General features: G+C 40.2%; 1 non-coding gene across 1 annotated transcript; it reads right to left on the minus strand.

The window, feature by feature from the left end:
- Positions 1 to 3,574: 3,574 nt before the first annotated feature.
- LOC129402953 (U8 small nucleolar RNA) lies at positions 3,575 to 3,708 on the minus strand. Its single transcript, XR_008628966.1, has one exon. It is a non-coding gene; the product is annotated as a U8 small nucleolar RNA (small nucleolar RNA).
- Positions 3,709 to 9,764: the final 6,056 nt, after the last annotated feature.

A 9,764-nucleotide genomic window follows, 5' to 3' on the forward strand; every position in this document is an offset into this window, starting at 1 on the left:
TCATTAACAATTTCCATCTGGCAACAATCAGGGCAATGTGCCTGACCACGGGTCAGAGGTGGAAGGGAGGCAGCAGTTCACTAAAGGCACTGTTTTCATTGGCCCATAATTAAAGACTCAAGAGATTGCTTATAGGGGGTCAGAGAGCTCCTTGGGCATTTGTGAATCTTTCCTCGGGCAAAAATGAGAGTGGGAGTGGGTTGGATGGTATGTTAAAGCATTCCAGACATGAATCTCAGTATTGTCTCTGCAGATGGCTCTAGGAGGCTCCTAGACAAAGCAGAATAAGCTGGCAAGGCAAAGAAAACTCTAGGAATGTGGGTGGATTTGGGTGATGAGAGTGTGCAGGAAGACATTGAAATCCCTGGCAATTGGAGGGATCTTCATTCAGCCTGTGTCTATTCACCTTGCTGTGTTAGACCATACCTGAGATGGTCAGGATTAGCTGGCTAGCTTGTGACTGGACATTCAACTCTCCAGAACTTCCTGCCCCCGGTTTCTGAATTCTTGTGGCTAACCACTTCCATTGTTTGCATTCATGGGAGGGGGCTTCATGTGAGGGAAAACAGAAATCTTTTTGTCATGTTTTTAGCACCGTATTTTAACTAATCATACTCTTAAATTTTCTCTCTTTTACAAATATAAAATAATCGTAGCCTGCTGTTTATAAAGAACAATATTACTTCATTCTGAAAAACACATGTTATGAACAATATGTAAGTCGGTAATAGCCACTGATTTCAGGTTGAGACAAGATTTTGTGTTAAACATCTTAGTTTTTCTTGACCTATACCTCCAGTTTCTAATTCTGTTCTAGACAGACATTTTATTTCATTTTTCAATTAAGTTTCCACTCAAAATCTTCTAACACAAAATGAGATCATTTATGTAGTCATTACTCAGATTATTATTACAGTTTATTTCCTGAAGTTTTTTCTCATAAGAGAAACGTACCATTTAATTTACTTTATCCTGCCTTTTTATTCTAGCTTTCTCTTGGGCACTTTTTTTTTTGTCACACCTGGCGATGCACAGGGGTTACTCCTGGCTCTGCATTCAGGAATTACTCCTGGCAGTACTCACGGGACCATATGGGATGCTGGGAATCGAACCCGGTTCTGCCGCTTGCAAGGCCCTACCCGCTGTGCTATTGCTCCAGCCCCTCTCTTAGCCACTTTTAATCAAAGCAAATAATCTTTTATGTTTGTTTGTTTGTTTGTTTGTTTGTTTGGGCGTCATATCTGGCAGTGTTCAACCTTACTCATGACTTACTTAGGGCTTACTTATTCAAAGATCATACATAGGAATGCTTGGGGGATCATCTCTGGTTCCAGAGGCTGAACTAGGGTTGGCTGGATGCAAGACAAGTGCCTTACTCCCTGTAGTATGGTTCCAAATAATCTCTTTTTTTGATAATTAAGTGAGCTTCAAAGATTTACCCATTAGTCTTTCCTATCTGCACATTACACTTTCTTCCTTTTTCTGTGCCATACAATCATCTGCAACTTAGTCAGAAGCTTAAAAACCAAGTCCAACTCATTACAAACCTTAATACCCTTATAGGACAACTTAGTAGCCAGACTTAAAAATACTTTCTAGATAAGTAGCTGTACCAAAACATACTTTTATTTATCTGTTTTTTATTTAACCACCAGGTTTTATAAAGTTGTTCATAATACAGTCGTTGCAGGGATTCAATATTCCAAAACCAGTTTCTCTATGGTGTGAACTTCCCTGTACCATTGTCCTTACTTTCCCAAACACTCCCCAAGCTTGCCCCTTAAAAGACAAGAAATAATTTACTTTAAATTGCTTATTGCAACTAAATGGTTAATGGAATTATAAAAAATTAATTCAGTAAAAGAAAATTTGTGAAAATTGTTATATCTCTCCATGTTGTCAATTCAGTACTTGTCTGAGGGTTTACTAAGCTGTTCGTTGCTAGTTCAGCCTTTTGTGTTATTGTTTATTGGGCATAGTTGGCATATGTGTTACTTTCCCATATAATTTGGTGCACTCGTAATGAGATGTCAGTATTGAAGAATTTGCAGCCATGCACTCCAGAAGCTCCAAGATATGTAACTGGGCATAAACCAGTTTACCTGGTGGTAGTTGTGGAGATGGGTGTGATTTCAGGGGCTTCTGAAAGTATGGGAGTAGGGGGGAGGCTGTCCACCCTCACTCTGAGAAGACCTCCGAGTATTCAGCCTGAAAACTGGGGTATCTGGGTTTTTCATCAGTTTGGCACCTTACAGAAATTAGTCATGAAGCAGTGAAGTTGGGTGGTTGGCATGGCGACAGCTGTGGGGTGTGGGTGTGGCTGCCATGCCTTTGACTGGGCAAGGACTTGACCTGCCCCCTCCCAAGGGTGTCCCAGAGACCAAAACATGCTTTTAATTGATGGTAAGATCAACCAGTCTTTGACAACAGTGAAGGATATAAGTATTGAGAATATCAGTTGTGATCGTGATCATAATCTTTATTTATTGAGCTTTCTCTCTGATTATAAGACACATTTTTGAGCACAATTTTATAAATTATGTAATTTAATCTCATTACAACTAAATGCAGAAGTCAAAGTTACTAGTCTCATTTTCTGACAAGAAAAATGTCTTTTATGTTGACTCATATCAGACGGAGCTGGTGATTGAAACCCAGGGCTATAGGAATGAAACAAAACAAAACAGCCCTGCTCATGATAAAAATGTCTATTTCTGAATTCTATAAATATTTGATTTGCTTGTGGCAGCAAGACTGAACAAGTGTGTTTAAGAGAGATGTAACAGAATGACAGAGGTTTTCTGATAGCCTATAACTGATTTGAATTCGTATCTGTGAGAAGTTAGGATTGTGAGAAGTCAGGCTTCACCCAAAACTGAATTCAACTTCCCTCCACTTAGATGCAGCCAAATCCTTTAATGCATCAAGTCCTGGGGGAAAGAACACTTCCAAAATCGGGGAAAAAAATCTCTTAATCTCTGTAGCTGGCTTCTCTCTTTCAAATCAGATGTGTTAAATTGTTAAATTATTTTCCTCAGAGAGTCTGTAAGCTCTCTGATATGTTTGTGATTTGTATCACATATGGAAATTTTCACTGAGGGTCTTTAGCCGTTATCCGTTTCTTAAAATGGTTCTTAATTTTAAGAGTGTTTCATGGTTTACAAAACTTTATCTTTGATTTATAGTTTATATATATTGTTGATATATACATTAACAGTAGTTAATGATTCATTATTTTGTTTATCCATTCAACAACTCCTTGAGCAAGACATTATAGTGATAATTTACAGAAAAAAACTGAGAAATTGAGAAAGATGACCAGGATTCAATTTAAAAGTCTGGCATGCTGACTCTATTTGACTTCCATTTCTAGTATGCACATGTGTGTATGAGTGTATGTGTGTATGTGTGTAGAGGCAAATACAATAAAATGTTATATTGGATTATATGTACTGATTGTTTAACACTTTTAAAAAAACACCTCAAGATTCAAAGAAAGGGGCATATCTTCTCAGTATTAACTTTAATTAGTTAGTTAGTTAGTTAGTTAGTTAGTTAGTTAGTTATTTTAAGAATCAGAGAGGAGTGATCATGGTGCTTCAAGTCAAATCATGCAGAGACAACAATCACAAATCACGTGAACTCCAATAATCATGTTCTATGTGCCCTCAGAATAGAGAAAAAGGTAAGGGTTATCTTACCTGATGATCAACTTCAATTATTAAGGAGCTACTTGATATAAGTTGACTCTGATAATTCTATGGATTGTCCAGCCTAACAGGGTAGTTTAAGAACCAAACATCACTAAATTTGAACCTTAGGTGCTGTATCTATATAATAGAGTTAAAGATAGCACTTACTTTGACCTGAATACATCTCTCTCTCTCCCTGTAAAGTCTTTGGCATTTTGGTACTACTGAAGGTGCCATAACCTTGCACGTTAAGACCATAAACATTAGCATTAGGGGCTGGAGCGATAGTACAGTGAATAAGGTGTTCGCCTTGCACTTGGCCAACCCGGGTTTGATCCCAGCATCCCATATGGTCCCCCAGCACCTCCAGGAGTAATTTCTGAGTGCAGAGCCAGGAGTAACCCCAGAGCATCGCTGGGTGTGGCCCTTAAAAATTAGCATTATTGTGACCTAAACTATAATGTTTTTAAAAAGGCAGATGAAAGCATAAGTGATTTCTAGTTCAATCCTCTTTCCTGGATGCTTTATTATTGCTTCGCATCTGGCTTTCATTTCCTCAACTGAAAACCGAGAACCTTGGGATGAGATAATTTTATAGATGGCTTTTAGCTCTAATGTGCTCCTTTTCTGATACTATTCTTGAAGATCTGAGAGAGAAGGGGGTCTGAGGGGGTATAAAAATGCAAAAGAACAGCTGCTTTCATAGAATTCCTGCAGCCATTACATTCTAGTATCGACCTCAGCTGGTATATGAGTTTTTCCATTTTTATTTCCTCTCATGGTTTCTTGAGTGCCAAAGTCACAACTTTCTCCCACTCTTCAGGAAACCCATTAGTCACACCAAGGTACTTCAAACACAGGTGCTGGTGGAGCTTGCCAAGGGAAAGGGTGCTTCATGTTTGTGCATCTCCCCACCCTCCTTTTTTTGGAAGGAGAGGTTGTTGAACTCTAACACTTTTCCCTTCGACAGAATACAAATTGAACTTCGGCTGACAATGTTCCCTGGAGACCTTCATGGGTCGTCCTGTTAGTTCTGTAGGTCTTTCCACTCTCAGAATCAGGAATTGGGATTCTGCAATGTCTTTTCACGATTATGTCACTGGTGGGGGGAAATGAGTCTGCTTTCACTCAGCAGGGAGAAATTGAGGTTTGAAAGACAGAGTTTGACTCAAGAAAATGGAGAGGAATGGCAGTCCAAGCCTGAATAAGTGAGTCTTATTTTCTGCATTTGGGAGAACTTGCATAATTCCAGGCTGTGCTCATTTGATCAGATTCTGTCTTAAAGGCAGTCCCCGGGAAAGAGATGGAATACATGTGATAGAAATGTGGTTTCTGGACTTGAGCAATGCTGCTGCCCCGCCTGTAGTGTCTGCAACCACCTTCATTTGATCACACAAAATTTCATCTCATCTGTAGATGGAAATCTGAAGGTCCACATTATACCTTTATCATAGTTCTTTATGGAACCTGTAAATAAATCTCCTTTTGTAGGCATGTGCTGAAGCAAAAAATATGATTATTTAAAAAGGAAGGCCACGTTGGGATTAAATATAATGACTAATTTATAAATCTGTATAGCACACAAAATCTAATTTGAGAGATAGAAAATAGTGCCAAAGAATGCTACTTTATCCTGCATATTTTGGCAATTTGTTGTGTTTTTGTTAGTAAGAATCTCAGATATTAGAATTATTTTAGTTGGTTGTCTGATCCAGTTGGATCGAAGTTTTTTTTTTGTTTTGTTTTTGGGTCACACCCGGCGATGCACAGGGGTTACTCCTGGCTCTTCACTCAGGAATTACCCCTGGCGGTGCTCAGGGGACCATATGGGACGCTGGGATTAGAACCCAGGTCAGCCGCGTGCAAGGCAAACGCCCTACCCGCTGTGCTATCACTCCAGCCCCCTGGATCGAAGTTTTAAGTGCTTTCAGAAGTTAGTGTTTCTTTATTCATGTGATTGACCTGTCATATAATAACTTCCACTGCCTGGCTGCTGACCAATGGCTAAGTGGTTTCCAAACATTACTTCATTGGATACTCCCTCTAACCCTGTGTGGTAGGTGTTATTATCTCCATTTTACAAGCAGAAAACTGGATTTCAAAGAGATTCATAACTTGCCCGAAGTCACACAACTTAAGTAGGATTGTCCAGGGTCAAACTCAGGACTGTCTGACTTGAAAATTGTACTGTTGCAAAAACATCCAATGGCTTCCTTTTTGTTTTGGTGTTGTTTTGTTGAACAAATACAGCCAAGACTGCTTTCTTTTGGTGCTGAGGTTTAAGTAGAAATAACAATAATAGTAGCACATGTGCAGTTTATTATGTGCAAAGAACTCTCCTAAATACTTCATGATTTATTAAATAACTTCATCTTTGTAAAATCCTACAATATAGGGTCAAACCTCACCTATGGAGAAGGGCACTCAGCAAGGAGAACTTGAGACACTGATCTAGTTTCTCGGCGAGTTCATCAGTGGGGAAGCGGGGAGTAAGAGGTGAAGTGGGGTTTTGATAACAGACAGTTCGACTCACTGCTGGTTACAGGAATGTGGCAGGGAGACCAGTCACTTTATGAAAACCTTGTTTGCTGTTCAGACTGGTGCAAGCCCATGGAGACACAGTTAGTGATGAGTTGCTGTTCTAAGAATAAAGAATAGTAGCAAAATTAATGAGTTGAACTTGTAAGCCGACACACCCAGCTTCAGGCAGGGCTGCAAAGATAAGGCAGAAGCTTTCCTATCTTTCCTGGGAGGCACCGATGGGGGCGCGGAAAGTCATGCAGTGTGGGTGAGTGATGCAGAAGAGGATCGACTATGCGAGTCATACATCATGCATCAAACGATCATTTTAATGTTACTCTTTCTTTTCTTAACTTCTTGGTCTGACTCTCCTTTAATGAAAAAATTAAGAAATTCTTGGAAATTCTTAGAAACCAGAGGCTTTTCAATATGTAATGTTTATGAATCTGCTGAGTGCACTGGGAAATGAGACTTCATTTTGAACATGAAATCACATTTTAACCCAAACCAAAGGGGGAGGGAAAGACTTGAGAGTCTGTGGGGATCCGTGCTGGGTATTGTGTTACAGACATTTTCCATTTCAGACAAACTAAATTCAGCGGTATGGGAGCCAAAAAAGGCCAAGAGAGACTCCAGGAGGGCCTGAAGAAATAATACCTCCTCTTTAAATCCTGGGAAGTGTGGCCAGGGTCTGGGGGAGGGCTGTCCAGAAGGTCTGGATCAGATCATAGTTGTACATCTGGGATTATGATGATGACAAGAGCAGCTTCATGGGCATAACTGCAGAGCTCTCCTGAGGATGCTTTGGGGGCATAGTACTTAACCTCTCGTGCCTCAGTCTCCAATACTGCAGCTGAGACATTGATTGAGACTCATACATGCTCCACATATTACCTATATAAATGCATATGCTAATGCTAGTTATATTATTAAACAATACTTATTTCCTTAAGCCTTACTATGCATGTGTTAAAGTTTTTGCAACATGATTTCATTTGATCTCACATCTGATTAGATCATTATTATTATTTTTCTGGCATGATATGGGAGAAAAAGTGTGTCATGGAAAATCGAAGTGATCCTTAAGTGGTAAATGTGAGTCTCAAATATGAAAATAATCAGGGATGAGATACCTTTTTGTTGTTGTTTGTTTTTTGGTGCACTCCCAGCATTGCTCAGGGATTACTTTTGGCTACGTGCTCAGGAATTACTCCCGGTGGTACTTGGGGGAACATAGGGAATGCCAGGGGTCAAACCTGGGTTGGCAAATGGCTTACCTGCTGTGACCCTGGGCATGAGGTACTTTATCATGACACTAATCCTGAGTCCCCAAGAACAGGCCAACCTTAGTCTTTACATTGCTTTGTTTTGGGCAAAACAGGGAATATCACTTGCCTAATTAACTATGTTCTTTGGCCCCTCAATCTGCCTTTGAGTCTTGTCTCTTGCGAGTTATCCAGGAAGCACCTATTTGTAAGAGCAGCACCTTATTTTTTCAGCATACACTTGTCTTGATGTCTCTGGCTCGGCTCTGAAGCCAGTCCGCAGCAGCTGCAGTCGTGGAGGGCTCAGGGAGCTGTGAAAGTGCAAATACTCTGCGTCTGCCCAGATCTATCTATTTCTGAATGCGGGATCAGCAAATCCATATTCTACGTATTCTCAGATGTCTTCAGGCTGCTTTGGATGCAGCTAAAGATTGAGAACCACTGGCCTCCGGGTGAGACAAAGGAGAGGGTTAAATCGGGAACCAGAGGTCTCTGATTCTTACCAGCTGCCAGTGACTCATTCTCCCGCCATTCCCTCCTGGTTTTCTATCCTTTTTAGGATAAAGGATTTGCTCACATCTCATCTTGTGTGATAAATTTCATCAACAGGGTGCATTCCCTCTAGCCCTCCCCTAGCCTTCCACTTCTGATGTGCAAGAGGAGACTGAGTTTTTCCATTCCCAGGTGTATGCATAGCCCATGTTCATTTTTGGAACCACTTGCTCATTTTCCAGTATGGGTGATTAGCTTCAAATTACCCTTCGTGCCAAAAGAAAAAAAATAATGTTGAAGAAATCCATGGTTCAAGTTTGAACTACAGCATTGAAGGTAACACTACCAAACATCTCTAATCGGTCGTTTGAAGCGGTGCTGTTGACAACCAAGTGCCCCCCACCCGGCCCCCACCCCTCTCTCCTTCCACAACCATCCTGACAGATGGCAAAAGAACTGATGCTGAAAATAAGGAGAATCATTGCTTCTATTTTTCAATGCAAGCGGTGACTCCAGCTTTGTCTGCCTCTCAGGCTTACCAGTCTCACATATCCCTGAGTGGGAAATGAAAACGGAATGCATGTTCCAGAAATTACAGAAATGAAGAATCCTCACCACGTGCCAGCTCTCTAGCGGCCAGCGTAAAATACAAGGTTGCCTTTTAAATAACCATGTAAACATAACTTTTAACAATGACCCCAAACTATCTGGCTTGTGACAAACTTCTTTGTTGTTTGAGAAGCTTCCCTTAATTGAAAAATGTGTGAAATTTTTTCAACTTTGTTAGAAAATGTAAACTGATGTGACCATATTTGGCATCCCTGGGGTAGAAGGAAATTTTCCTTTACTCAACAGAATCACTAAACATTAATTTTAGGTTTGTTGGGAGCTGGGGTTGTGTGCGGGGGAGGGGGGTGGAATTGGATCAGGGAGGGGCACAGGTCTTTGAAGTCAACTTCCATCTCCAAATAAGGGCAAATGGAAATATATTAAAATATCAATGTGGTTTCTGGTTTTTTAACTTGTTTTGAGTTTCAAAAGAGTTTTTTTAGTGTGCCTTATTGCATTCACTGCTAAAGATCTGGGCAGAGTCCTGAGGGAGAATTTTCGTCATAATGAAGGTAGGATGTGTCAGAAGAATGGAACCCTGACTACTGGGAGTAAAAATCTTTCCTGACACATTTTTGTAAAAATGTTTGTGGCTGCTGTTTAAACTATCAACTTGAACATCACATGGCCTTCTGTATTGGACAGAAACACCAACATTTCCAGCCCTAAAGATTTTGTTTTTAAGTACACATTATTGTAATTGTGAACCAGCAGAAAGTTTTTTTTCTCAGCATAAAATTTTGAATAAAAATTTTGTAGAGAGAGACTATTGGTTCCCAGAACTGATTTTATCTTTTCCTAGTTGTGTGCTCTGGGACAAAATAACGTCTCCGAAACTTGTTTTCTTCACTTATAATGTGGATAAAATTAATGGCCACAGTGGTCCAAGAGATAACTCAAAAGTGTAACCAGGCCCCGAGTTAGATCCCCAGGACTGTTTGCACTCCCCAGCCCTGTTGAGGTTATCCTAGTGACCCCTGGCACTCCCTGGCTTGACGTATAACCGTCACACTCAAACTCCCTGGATAAGAACTGCCAGGAGCAACCCCCTAGTCCCAGTTGATTACAACATAGGTTTGCTATGGAGACTGACTTGGATAATATCCAATGCCGGCATCTATAACTTTTTTATGTCTTCTTAAAGTCCACTGATACAAATTATATATATATATGATATGATAAAATA

Source organism: Sorex araneus, chromosome 2 (assembly GCF_027595985.1).
Source record: "Sorex araneus isolate mSorAra2 chromosome 2, mSorAra2.pri, whole genome shotgun sequence".
NCBI classification, from domain to species: Eukaryota; Metazoa; Chordata; class Mammalia; order Eulipotyphla; family Soricidae; genus Sorex; species Sorex araneus.